General features: G+C 46.8%; 1 non-coding gene across 1 annotated transcript; it reads left to right on the top strand.

Moving 5' to 3' along the window:
- Positions 1-1453: 1453 nt before the first annotated feature.
- TRNAG-UCC (transfer RNA glycine (anticodon UCC)) lies at positions 1454-1524 on the top strand. Its single transcript has one exon. It is a non-coding gene; the product is annotated as a tRNA-Gly (tRNA).
- The last annotated feature ends 12123 nt before the right edge of the window (positions 1525-13647 follow it).

Genomic DNA, 13647 nt, shown 5'->3' with positions numbered 1-13647 from the left:
ATGTACATTTCCCATAACAACCTGGCAGAGCAGCTGTGGTTGAGTCCAGGAGAAATTGAGGCTCATTGGTTGACGTGCTTGGCCAAAGGTGGCACAGCTGGTTTGCAGGGAGCGGAGACCTGGTCGTGGATGGTGAAGCACATAACTTGCTCCTTCGACCAGAGAGCCTGGGGTCATCCAGAGGGCGGGCGGTTGGGAGAGCAGGAGCTGCCAGCCTCCAGGTCACATCGTAACCGCAGGAGCAGTTCTCTTGTGGCTTGCTTTGTGATCGTAAGCACAAATTCTAAGCACAGAAGCCAGAAAGCCACTTTTTCCCCTCCTCCCTCACATTTCGAGACAGGAGCTTTGGAGAGAAGACCCAGGGCTGAGTCCCACTGCCCACGATGGGCAGCAGGTGGCGCCATGGCCCTGGCTTAGCAAGGACAGTGGGAAGGTGGAAAGGAGGGGGGAATTTAGAAAGGAAAAAAAAAACAAAAAACTAGTGGAAAACAAGGATTTAAAAGAAGAACAATTTGTTCCAAAACATTTGCCTTGTGACGGGGTCATCTATAAATTCTGGGATTTCCTGTTTGCCGCTCGGCGGGCGGGCGGGCGGGCTTGCGCGCAGGCGAGCGACTCTCGTCTGCAGGCTGGAAGAATCATTGCAGCCCAGCCCACAAGCTGGCCTCCTCTGGCCCAGATTGGCTCTGAAATTTCCCGGCTTTTGTGGCCGTAAGCAAGATCCTGTGACAGCAGCGTCTTCTTGAGCCCTGGTCCAGTTTCCACAGGGGCTGGGGGGTAGGGGTGGGGGGTGAGATCATGGTCATTTTGAAAGGAGAGGCTGGATTCATGAACTCCTTGTACTCTCCACCATCAGGCTTGTCCGGAGGCGTAAAACAAGTGAAAACATTAAAGAGCCGGCGTGGCATTTTTTCAAAAGAAAGAAGCTGTGACAGTCAATATATTGAGGATGGAGACATTTCATTGGAAAAGAGGGAAGAAACTCTTTTTCCCAGCCCAGTAACACTTGAACCAAGGCCAAAGTCCCGTGCTGACCATTTGATTAAGAGATGTGGTCCAGCTCTCTGCTGCCCGAATTACTCCATCTGAGCAGCCGGGCAGCAGGAGCAGTGGAGAGGGCAGGGGGCTTTGCACTCAGCTGCTCACCAGCTGTGTGTCCTTGAATAAGCGGATTACTATCTCTGAGCTTCAGTTTCCTTCTCTGATAAGTGGGAGGCAGTAATGCTTGCCACACCGGGAAGTAGTGAGACTCACAGATCACCTGTGTCAAGGACCTGGGTATACCAGCGACACAATGCAAGCAAGTTTGCTTTTCTCTCTTTACTGTATTCCCCTCTGAGAGCCAATGAGCCATCCACATGGGCAAATACATAATAAAGAGCATCAAGACCCTGAAGATATCTTGTAAACTCACAATGATATTTTTATTTGTCTCTGCAGGAAGAGCCAGGAGGCATTGGTGGTTCAGCGGTAGAATTCTTGCCTTCCATGTGGAAGACCTGGGTTCGATCCCCAGCCAATGCATCTCCAGTGCAGCCACCGCCCGTCTGTCAGTGGAGGCTCACATGTTGCTATGACGTTGAACAGGTTTCAGTGGCACTTCCAGACTAAGACTAGGAAGAAAGGCTTGGCAATCTACTTCTGAAAACCAGCCAATGAAAATCCTACATATCTAAACTTTCGATGACATCCTTGGTTATTTCTTTAGGGCCACCTCCTAAAAATAGGATTAATGGGTCAAAGGATATGACTTTTGACATTCTTGGTACAAATTGCCAAATCACTAATTTATAGTCCCATTAAGCACTATATTAGAGTATCCCTTTCTGAATATTTTTACCAAACTTAAGCTTTTTTGTGCAGAAAAAGAAATTTTTGCTAATTTTATGTCTCACTGGTTATTTAAATTTGCAATTCTTTGATTACTAGTGAGTTTGAATCTTATTTTTCATGTGGTTGGTCATTTGTGCTTTTTCTTATGATCCATGAAGGTCTGAATTTCTAATGACAGAAATTTTTGGACCCGTATCAGTCTGTCAGGGGGTTGGGTTGGGCTAGAGATATTTTTCAGCCAAAGGCTATTTCGTCAGTATCCTCTGATCACAACAGCTTCACCCCTGTTCATAATAAACATCTGGGCCAGGCTTGGTGTACACATTATGTTTCCTGTGACAGCTATACAAAGTGGATTCTAATTGAGAGGCTACATCTTTTTTCTTTCTGACTCCAAAACATTTAGCCCTGTGCTATACCATCTCTAGGTCCCAAATCTCATCCTGAAATACAGGAGGCTCATCGTCAGTAGAACCTTGTCTTGTTTTGCTCTGGGGCTAAGCCCTGACTAGCTCTGTGGCTTCCACTCAGGGCAGCCCCTCCCGTGGCATGTGGAGGGCATATGGGATGCGGCTGGAGATGGGATCGGGAGAAGGTGGGCTAGGGATTCCTGGGCAGCGACTGTCAGGACCTTTCACGAGCATTGCGACATATTTGGCCTGGGTTAGGGGTACAGTTTGTGGCTGAAAAACAGTTTTTCTCTGAATAAGTCAAGCTAGCCTGTCTGGGATCAAATCCATGAGGGCCGGACAATCTGGTCCCAGCAAATTAAAACAACATGGGCAGCAGCCAGCTACATTTTTGAAAACAGTGTGTTTGTTGTTTCAATCAAAGGCATCCCCTCACCCCCTCACCCCTATACACACCCTAAAAACAAGCTCTGGATTGAAATGGGTGAGAACTTATAATAAAATAAAACAATTCTTGGATATTCCAACAAAATGTCATTTTGCTTCTCATCAGTGTCACCATGTAAGGGCCTCTCCGTACCTCGTTTTAGCCTTTTGTCCACAGACTAATGAGGATTAACGAGCCCATGCTAAAAGAGTATCTTAAGGGACATAAGAGAAACTCTGCCCTGTCCATTTGTAGCTGAAGCCAACCTGTTGCAAAACGTGGGAAGTCCAGCTTGGGGTCCTCTTGGGTCTTGGTCCAGCTGGTGACTTCGGGCAGCCGAGGGGTGGCAGCCGGTGCCACAGGCTGGGTCTGCTTTTTCCGTCTGTGTGTCTGAGGCAGTGACTTTGATCTCTGAGCAAAAGGGGACAGTGACATTGGTAGCTGTGGGGACTGAGTGGGTAACAGAAGTGACTTCCTAATCCCAAGGAGCACCTCTCTGAAGCCCTTCTTTACCCCAGCATCCTTGCTCTCTTTTCTTCATAACATTTACTTAAGTTTGAAATGACTCATTTGTTTGTTTGCCTGCTGCCCCTACCAGAATGAAAACTTTTGTTCACCGCTTAACACCCAGTGCCTAGAACTGCACCTAAAAAACTTGTTGCCCCGAGTCAATTCTGACCCATAGTGGCCCAATAGGACAGGGTAGAACTGACCCATAGGGTTTCCAAGGAATGGCTTGTGGATTCCAACTGCCAACCTTTTGGTTGGCAGACATATCACTTAACCACTGTGCCACCAGTAAAAAAACAAACAAAAAAAATCCCAAACCCATTGTTAGTTCCAACTCATAGCAATGCTATAGGACAGAGTAGAACTGCCCTATAGGGTTTCCTAGGCTGTAATCTATACAGAAGCAGACTGTCACATCTTTCTTCTGAGTGGCGGGTGGATTCGAACCACCCACCTTTTGTCAGCAGCCAAGAGCTTAACCACTCTGCCACCAGGGCTCCTTTGGCACGTAGTAGGTGTTCATTGAGTATCTGTTGTGAATATGCACTTAGATGTGCACGAATATTGGTTGCTTGCCTTCCTCTCAGCCTTTTGGGATTCCGTTGTTTGAGCTGGTGTGGATTTATGCCATCCTCAGATTGGAAAGCATCCAAGGAGGTTCTTGTCACTTGTGCTGGCCAATGAAACTCGGTACTTATGTGGAGGCTTTTGTCCAAGGCCCTCAGAGCACTTTATAAACATTAGCGATGCAAATAACAGGCTGTGCTTGTGGCAGGTGGGGCGCGGTCCACAGAAGTAAGGTGGCTCTCAGTGAAGCCAAGCCTGTTCTGGAAGTGAGAGGAAAGTTGAAGCAGTCAGAGACCTCAGGGGCTGATGGGCCATTTGCCCAGTGATGTCCAGGGAGCAGCAGGGATTCCTGGAAGATGGCCCCCCCTCCTAGAAGAAGCCCCTCCTTCTGCCAGCACAGTCTTGTGCCCAGGGGCAGGGCATTGTTTTGCTCTATTGGCAGAGCTCCCCGAATCAAGTTCAGAGAATTCTTTTGGCTGCCGGAGACTCCTTGCTTGGACTTACTGAGCCCCCACTTAGCAGGGGTGGTAAGGCTGTGAGTTATACAATACTCACACGTGCTTATTCAACAGGCCCTTTTTGAGTATCCACTCTGGGCCAGATGCTGCAGATACAGGGCAGAGGAAACCAGTAAGGGGACAGTGACTGTCAGTGAGGGAGTATTTCACCAAGGACCAACAGCATAGGGTCTGTAGGACCCAGAGTAAGGGTGAGGACAGACTTCTTGGAGGAGTAATGCTTTCATTGATACCCAGGGTTCTTTCAGTTTTAGGTTACACTAACCCATCTCAAACAAGATTAGGCCATAAAGAGAATGCTCACAGAACAGGCAAATCCAGGCGTACGGTGGCTTCAGGAATGGCTGGTGATCAAGCTGCTTAAATAAAAACTCCTTCTCTTGGTCCTGTTCCTCTACGCGTGTTGGCCGTATTTCCTCCAACCATAGGCAAGGTTTTCCCCTTCTTGGTGGAAAAGACAGAAACTTGAAGCCCTATTCACATTCTTCTCCTTCCATTCATTTGTTTATTTAGCTAGTATTTACTGAGTAACCAGTTGTCCTTGAGTCTGACTCATGGCACCCCCATGTATGTCAAAGTAGAACTGTGCTCCGTCGGGTTTTCAGTGGTTGGTTTTTCAGAAGTCGATCATCAGGTCTTTCTTCTGAGGTGCCTCTGAGAGGATTTCAACTTCTAGCCTTTCAGTTAGCAGCTGAGCATTTTAACTGTTTGTACCACCTAGGGACTTCTAGCTGCGAGGTTAAAGGTTTGAGTCCATCCAGAGTCACCTGGGAAGAAAGGCCTACTTCCAAAACATAGGCCTTTGAAAACCATATAGAACACAGTTCTGCTGTGACACACATGGGGTCGCCATGAGTTGGAGTCAACTTGACAGCAGCTGGTGGTGGTTGTAGAGGGCAATTTGGAAATGTTTTTCAAATTTTTAAATATATATGCTCTTTGGATCAGTAATTTCACTTACACACATTATCCTACAGATAAACTTACATATGTGCCAAAGACACATGTAAGAGAATATTCATAATAACACTGTTTATTATTCTAACCAAAGACAGGGGGGTGGACCGTAAATGTCCATCAACAGGGATTAGTTAAGTAAATTATGAATTACGGTGTCCTGCCTCCCCCATGCAACAGAACATTGGAAAGCCCTTAAGAAGAAACAGTTAGGTCTTTATCAGTGGTTCTCAGTTGGGGGCGACTTTGCTCCCCAGGGGACATTTGGAAATATTTGGAGACATCTTTGGTTGTCACAGCTGAGGTGGTGGTACTGCTGGCACCTAGTGGGTAGAGGCCAGGGATGCTGCTAAATTGCAATGCAGAGTCCTATTAATTATGCTTCAAGAAATGTGATCTAACATGATTTCTTCACTTTACTGTTGAGGTGTCTGTGGCCCAGAGAGAGGCGGTGACTAGCCCAAGGTCACACAGCAGGGTACAGACAGGGCTGATTTTAATCCAGGTTCCCTGTCTCCTGGATGAGAGAATCAGCGAGCCTAGTCTGCCTTTGATAAGAGCTGATACTTGTAGATGAGTTCGTGACTGGCTGATGATCAATTCACGCACGCATTCATTCATCCACTCATCACTCCACTGCTGTATCTCCCAACATGCAAGCAGAGTTACCTGGCAAAGCAATTTGTACTCCTCTGAACACAGATCTCATTTCTGAATGGGCAAGTGTGTTCTTGGTGGCTGCAGGTTCTATGACCATCCTAGACTTGCCGAAGCCAAAAGAGGGATTTATTGGCTTGTTTTATCAGAGGAGGTAAGGGATATAGTGTGGCTTCAGGCACAGCTGAATCCAGGAGCTCAAACAATGTCATCATCCCTCTCGTTCCCTTGGTTCTGCTTCCCTCTGAGAATGACGTGCTCTGTCTTCATGAGGAAATAAGATCCCTAGCAGCTCTAGGCTCACCAGCAGTGAGGAGAATCTGCCTTTGTCCCCAGTCTCCAGCCAAGGGTCTGTTGAGGGCTTTGATTGCCATATTCAGGAACCCATCCCTTTAGCCAGGAGTATTTAGTTCCCTGCTTGGCCAGGCTTGGAGCATATTTGTGTTGGAGCAGACATGGAGCAAGTGGGTGGGGTCAGCTCCTCCTGAACCACAAGGACTGAGGACGGAAAGCACTGGTTCCCCCAAAAGGCATTAGAAGAACCCATTTGTCCACTACAGTGTGTTAGCTTTGCTCCTTCTTCACTGAGCCTTCACCAAATATGCAGATAAATACAGTGACAGTTCAGCAAGGGAACTGAAAGGCTCTGGGCCACCCCATACCCACCAAGGCCAACAGATTAGAACCAGAGCCTGCTTCGCCAACTCTCTCGTTCTCTAGGACTTCCTTCACTCTACTGAGTGCTGAATTTTCTCTCCGCCCCCCCCCACCACCACAAAGACTGTGGGGGTCCTTGAGGTACCCTAGCTTATTTTTCTTTGCATTCCCAGGATTAGCACAGCAGGCACACACTAGGTGCTCAATAAATGTTCATTAATTGGGAATTTCACACAGGGACAGTGATATGGTGGGTACTCCATAACAGTTTACTGAATGAATGAATGAATGATTAGGTGGGTAAGTGGATGAATGGATGGAAGGAATAATGGGTGGATGAATGAATGTATGGGTAGATGGATAGATACATGGATATGTGAATGAGTGGATGGTTGGTTGGTTGGTTGGCTGGCTGGCTGGCTGGCTGGCTGGCTGGTTGGTTGGTTGGTTGGTTGGTTGGTTGGTTGGATAGATGGATGGATGGATGGATGGATGGATAGGAGGTTAATTGGATGGATGGGTGGTTGGGTGGATAGATGGGTTGATGTTTGGTGGATGGATGGATATATGGGTGAATGAATGAATGGATGGGTGAATAGATAGATAAGTGGGTGGTTGAGTGGTTGGTTGGATGAAAAGCTGAGTGGGTGGGTAGATGGTTAATGGATGGATGGATGGGCAGATGAGTGGATGGGTGGTGGGTTGGTTGGATGAATGGGTAATTGGTAGATGAATGGATAGGTAGATGGGTAATTGGTAGATGAATGGATGGATGGATGGGTGAGTTGATGGATGCTGCCTTGATCATCACTCAACCACAGATTGACATACAGCATCTGTCAAGGGCAGACAGTGCTCACTGATTTTTTCATATTCTGGTTACCTGATTTTTGTGACTCTCCCTACTCAACCTTCTTTACAATATAGGGATGTTAATGCTAATTTGCCTAGTGGGTTTCCATTCTGATTCTGCAATTTATTATGGAGGAGAATGGCTAGTTGTGTCATAGAGGACAAGGGTCCAGGCGCCTGCTTAGAAAGAGAAGGAAATTGTTAAAAACTTGGAGCTGTGTGCCCTCCCTGCTTCCTGCAGACAGGCTTTCTCCATGTGGTGGCAAAGGTGCCTGGGCTAACCCTCAGGTCACAGCCTTCTGGCTTTGTGGAGAAAGGCACTTCTCTTACTTCGACTTAAACAAGCTGGGAGAAGACACCAAGAATCCTGGGTACGGTGCTCCGGAGGCAGCCCTAACATGACGTCCCTAAGTATGTTGCCCAAGGAGGTTGAGCTCTTAGCCTACCTCCACTTCAGATCCAAGGTGGCCTACCAGGGTGGACGTTGCACACCGCCCTAGGGAGCTCTGGCTTCCTCTACTCCCCTCGCTGTTGCCTTCATGCCTCCCTGGAAAAAGGCCAGCTCAGCAGTCAGCCTCAGAGGGAAACCCTCCTGGGAAATCAGCCCAGAGGGAGCCACCTGCACCAGCGGGCAGTGGGGGTTCTGGCTTGCTTGGCCATGGCTCAGGGCAGCCCTCCGGAGTCCAGAGAGCCAAGCAGAAAGCACTCACCACCTCACGCTGCCGATCATCCATTTCCCTTGGGTGTCAGCCCTTGTGAGGCTAAATTAAATAGTTTACTGGGTGCTGAGAAGAAACGCTATTTCTTGCTGCCTCTGCCACACTCTTGGTGGGGTGCCGGACAAAAGCGGCTGCGAGTGCCTTCAGCTCCTCTTCATGTCAGGCTCTGTGCTACCCTTGTGAGGCAGCTATTAATATCCCCACTTTATAGAAGAGAGAAGGAGGTTCTGAGAGGTCGATGGACTCATTCACGTTTGCTTCTGCAGCCAGTACGTGGCAGAGCCAAGATTGAAAGCCTATTTCCCCACGAGTTCTTGGCTGCCTCTAATGACTGGTGTGACCAGGACATCACTGGGGCTCACTGCTGGTCTATTTCGGAGTTTAATCAGTAGAAACCTATCCTAGTCTCCTAGAGCTGCTGTAACAGAAAAATACCACAAGTATTTAAAGAACAGGAATTTATTTTCTCATAGTTCTGGAGGCTGAAAGTCCAAACCAGGATTAAAGCTGTGTTAATCCCTTCTTGTCCTTAGCCCCAGGCTTTGCTTGGTTCCTTGGTGCTCCTTGGCTTGTAGACAGTCCTCGCATGCTGTTTGCCTTCCCCAGTGTGTACGTATCTCTGTGTCTAATCTGTTCTTTTTATAACTCAGAAGTGATTAGATTTAGAACCCAGCCTACTCGGGTATGATCTAATTAACATAACAAAGAAAACTCTATTTTCAAACAGGATCACATCCACAGGTTTAGGATTCCAACACATATTTTGGGGGCACACAATTTAATCCATAACAAAACCACACTTTACTTTTTATTTTGTCAGCAATTCTTGAACCATCATGGCCCATGGGGACTAAAACAGCACATGGAAGCAAAGAGCTATGCTAAAGAACTGGAAAGGAGTCAGTGTTATCACTTCTGTGGCCCTTCTCTTTTGCCTACTGGCATGCTAGGGATTGAGTGAAAAGCACAGGCCCCTAGGAGACAGGATTTGAGGATTCCTGAGAACTCCCATCATCTAATCCCAGTACACAGTTGCCACTGAGTTGACTCTAACCCATGGCGACCTCATGTGTGTCAGAGTTAGAATTGTGCACCATAGGGTTTTCAATCACTAATTTTTCAGAAGTAGATTGCCAGACCATTCTTCCGAGGGGCCTCTGGGTAGACTTGAACCTCCAACCTTTCCTTTAGCAACTAAACACATTAACCATTTGCACTACCCAGGGATCCTCATCACCTAATAGCCCCCCTGTTTCCCTAGATTTCATTTGGAGACCTTCCTTTCTTTGGGCCTAAAATGCCTTTTTTAAAAATTTATTTTATTTTGTTGTTGTTGAGAACATAATAACAGAATATACTGAAATGCTTTTTGACTTTCAAGAGACCTCCATTAAAACAACAATTTCTTTGAGAGTGGTTGTATTAAACATTGAGTCTGCACATTAGCTAAAGCATAAGCAAGGGAGCAGAGAGTGAGGCTGTGGGAAAGAGGCAGAAGATGCAGGAAGGTAGGTAGGCGGAGAGCATGCGTGGACCGTGGAGAGAGAGCCCATCTTGTCTTCATCACAGCCTCACCTAGGGCCAGCTTAAAAAAGCGCGTATCGTATCGGTTATTTGTTGCTACATTATGAATTACCCGGAAACTTAGCTGCTGGAAGCAACAACAAACATTTACTATCTTACAGAGTTTCCATGGGTCAAGAATCTGGGAGCCACTTAGCTGGGGTGGTTCTGACTCAGGGCCTCTCAAGAGGGTGCCGTCAAGGTGACGACCCGGGCTACAGTCATCTGAAAGTTTGCCTGGGCTGGAGGATCTGCTCCCAAGGTGACTCACTCACACGGCTGGCAAGGTGATGATGGCTGTTGGCAGGAAGGCTCAGTTCCTCACCACATTGTCCTCCCCATAGGGCTGCTTGAGGTTCCTCACAACATGGTGGCTGGCTTCCCTTTGAGTAAATGAGCTGATAGAGAGTAAAGAGGAGTCTGTACTGTCTCTGATAATCTAGTCTCAGAAGTCACAGTCCTTCGTTTCTACAGCATCCTCTTGGTTGAAGCATTTACCACATGAGACTATAAATACCAGGAGGCAAGATTATGGGGACCATCTTGGATGCTGACTTACAGCTACCACAGTTATTATCTTTATTTTACAAGTGATGAAATGGAGGCATAGAGAGATTACCTGAATACATCCTGGATTTTTTGTGAGACCATCAAATCAGCAAAGCTTTGTAAAGAGTTGTGAGACTTGGACAACAAGTGTGGCCAAGACTGAAAGTATCACATGGGCAGCAATCATGTTTGATCGTTCATTACAGTATTCTTAGAAGCACCTAGAACAGTATCCACCACTTAAAAAACGTGTGGCCATTGAGTTGATTCCAACTCATGGCGACCCCATGTGTTACAGAGTAGAACTGAACTCCATAGTGTTTTCTTGACTGTAATCTTTATGGAAACAGATTGCCAGGCTTTCTTCCATGGCACCGCTGGATGGGTTCGAACTGCCAACCTTTTGGTTAGCAGCCAAGCGCAAACCATTTGCACCAGCCAAGAACCTTGTCCAATGCTTAGTAGGTAGTATGAGTTTCCTGTGGCTGCCATAACAAAGTACTACAAACTTAGTGGCTTAAAGCAACAGAAATTTATTCTCTTCCAGTTGCAGAAGTTAAAAATCCAAAATCAAGGTGTCAGTAAGGCTGCATTCTCTCCAAAGACTCTATGGGAGAATCCTTTCTTGCCTCTTCCAGCTCCTGGTGGCTGCAGACATCCCTTGGCTTGTGGCTCTTTTGCTCCAGTCTCTCCCTCCATCTTCACATGGCCTTCTCTTCTTCTCTCCATTGTGCGTCTTTTATAAGGACACTTGTCATCAGATTTAGGGCCCCTCTGGATAATCAAGGCCAAGGCCCTTTTTCCAAATAAGGTCACATTCACAAGTTATGGGATCTGGGCATATCTTTCTTTGGGCCTGCCATTCAACCATTACAGTAGGGATTCGATAAACACTTGCTGAATGAAACGTGAATGGAGACATACATGCATGAGTAAAGTGACCCTTGAAATGCCGTCCATCTTATTGATTGCTCATCAGATGTCTTTGGGAGCAAAGATTGGAGATCAGGCTTCTGCACTGCTAGATTTATCCTGTCATTGACTGTTTGAACACATGCGTACTGTTACAGGTTATTGTTCAAAGAGCCCTCTGTTTCTTTAAGACCTGAATCTTCTGGTGCCTTGTTGAAGGGAAGGGGCATGCAGAAACTCCACAGGGAGGAGCCCCCCTTCTTTGAATGATAAAAGGGTCACTTTAATTGAAATAGAGTTATAACTGGTTGCCAGATTTAAGAATACGGCCTCTCATATGTCAAAACCAGAGAGCAAAGAGATTATATATATGGGCAGCATACATATAAATGTATGTATAATTTATGCAATATTTCTCCTATTCGTGCTCTCTACTTAAGCTATCCATTAAAGCCCATCACATTAATTTAATTGAAAAATTCTGGGGGAATCGTATTAGCTTTTTTCCCATTAAATTAACATTACAGCCTTTAAATAGCTGTCCTGGATGCCCATTGTCGCTAACAAAATTATTATGCAAATTGAAATCTGGCCTTTCTGGATTTGGCCATCCGCTCCCCACCCTCCTCCTCCTTCCTTGACCCCTTTAATTTAATTGCCCTTTCCCCTCCGAGTTCCCAGGCCACAGAGTGGGAAGAGAACCCGTCGCCTAAATTGGAGCATCTGCACCTGGTTGACACCGAGCAGAGCAGCTTGGAATCTGGCTCTCTGATGTCCAAGCTCCCTGCACAAACACTCTTGCCTTATCTCAGGGAAGAAAAATGGCGGGCGGTCTCCCTCCCAGCCCCTCAGTGACCAGGGGTGTGGTTAGTAGTCAAGATACATGTGTGTGAGTCAGAGGGGCCAGGTTTGAGATCGAATCCTGCCCTTTAATGACTATGTGACTTTGAGCAAGTTTTCTAACCTCTGTAAAACCACGAAACCTCCCCTCCCTCCTGGGGAGGCTGAAGGTGGACAGGAAATAACGCACAGTGCCTGCACGGAGTAGGGAGTCACCAAGGGTTGCTGTTATCATTCATTTACTCACTCATTCACTCACTCACTCTGTTTGTTCGTTCATGAAATAACTCGGGAGCCCTGTGCAGGGAGATTTCAAGAACCAGATGAGCAAGGTTCCTGATCTCAGGTAGTGTATATGGCAGGGGGAAGTAGCTATCCTCAAACTGGTAAACATGTAAATAATAGGATTTTGGATAGAAGTCTTATTGCCATTATATCAGCCAAAAAACAAACACCAAACCGTTGCCACAGAGTCAATACCAACTCATAGTGACCCTATAGGACAGAGTAGAATTGCCCCATAGAGTTTCTAAGGAGCAGCTGATGGATTTGAACTGCTGACCTTTTGGTTAGCAGCCGAGCTCTTAACTGCTGAGCCACCAGGGCTCCATTATGTCAAGCATGTGTTTAAAAGGGAAAAGTGCAGTCTTGTTAATTCATCAGCCACTCAAATCGCCTTCTGCGTTTAAGCCTCCAGTAAGTAAAATCGCTGTTTATTCCCTCGGGTTGTATCCCAGGGTTGTTCAGACTCCGGCCCAGTTGGAAAAAGCTTTCTCCAGCATGAGCTGCTAGATCCCTTAGAGCTGGCGAAAGCCGACAGACACTCCAGAGCCACAGATCTGTCCGTGAAATCTGCTTCATCTCTGTGTTTGGATGGGGTGAGGGTTCCCCCAGTCCTCCTTTAGATCTCATCTTTCTGACTGTTGCCCATGAAGTGATCCCGTGCTAATCTGTCTGGATGAGAACCAAGACTTCACTACCCAGGGGGCTTCTTATCGTTCGCATCTCATCTTTCCTATCTCTTTTCTCTCCAAGGGTGTTTTCCTTTTCATGAATGTGCTCTTCCATTTGCATAAGCACTAAGTAGATTAAAATGAGGCTTCAAAAAGGAAAGTCAAAGCTCCCTTTGCCTCTGGGGGTTGAAAACACACTGCTGAAATAAAGTCAGTTCTTAGGTGAGAACCTAGAGAGAGGGCTGCCCTTCCTTCTTACCATTCCAGTAAGCTATTGCTTTGTAACAAATGAGACTAAACCATAGTGGCTTGAAACAACTGTCTTTTATTATCTTTCATGGTTTCCGTAGATTAAGGGTTTGGGAGCAGCCTGGCTAAGCAGTTCTAGCTCAGGCTTTCTCATGTGGCTTGGGTTGAGGTCATCCTGAAGGCTTCTTCTCTCTCATGTCTGGCACCCAGACTGGGAAGACTTGTATACCTGGGGGCTGGAACAGTGGGGCTTGTTGGGTATTTCTATGTGGTCACTCCAGCATGGTGGCTTCAGAGGAACTGGACTTCGTATATGGTGGTCAAGGCACCAGGAGCATGTGTCCCGAGAGAGAGAGCTCCAGGTGGAAGCCGTATCACTTTTTATGCCCTGTTCTTGGAAGTCATATAGCGTCACTTCTACCACATTTATTGGTCGAGATAGTCACAGATACCAGTCCAGGTTAATGGGGGGAG

Source organism: Loxodonta africana, chromosome 19, assembly GCF_030014295.1.
Source record: "Loxodonta africana isolate mLoxAfr1 chromosome 19, mLoxAfr1.hap2, whole genome shotgun sequence".
NCBI classification, from domain to species: Eukaryota; Metazoa; Chordata; class Mammalia; order Proboscidea; family Elephantidae; genus Loxodonta; species Loxodonta africana.
Note: the sequence above shows the minus strand (reverse complement) of the source record. Positions and strands in the feature narration are given on the sequence as shown.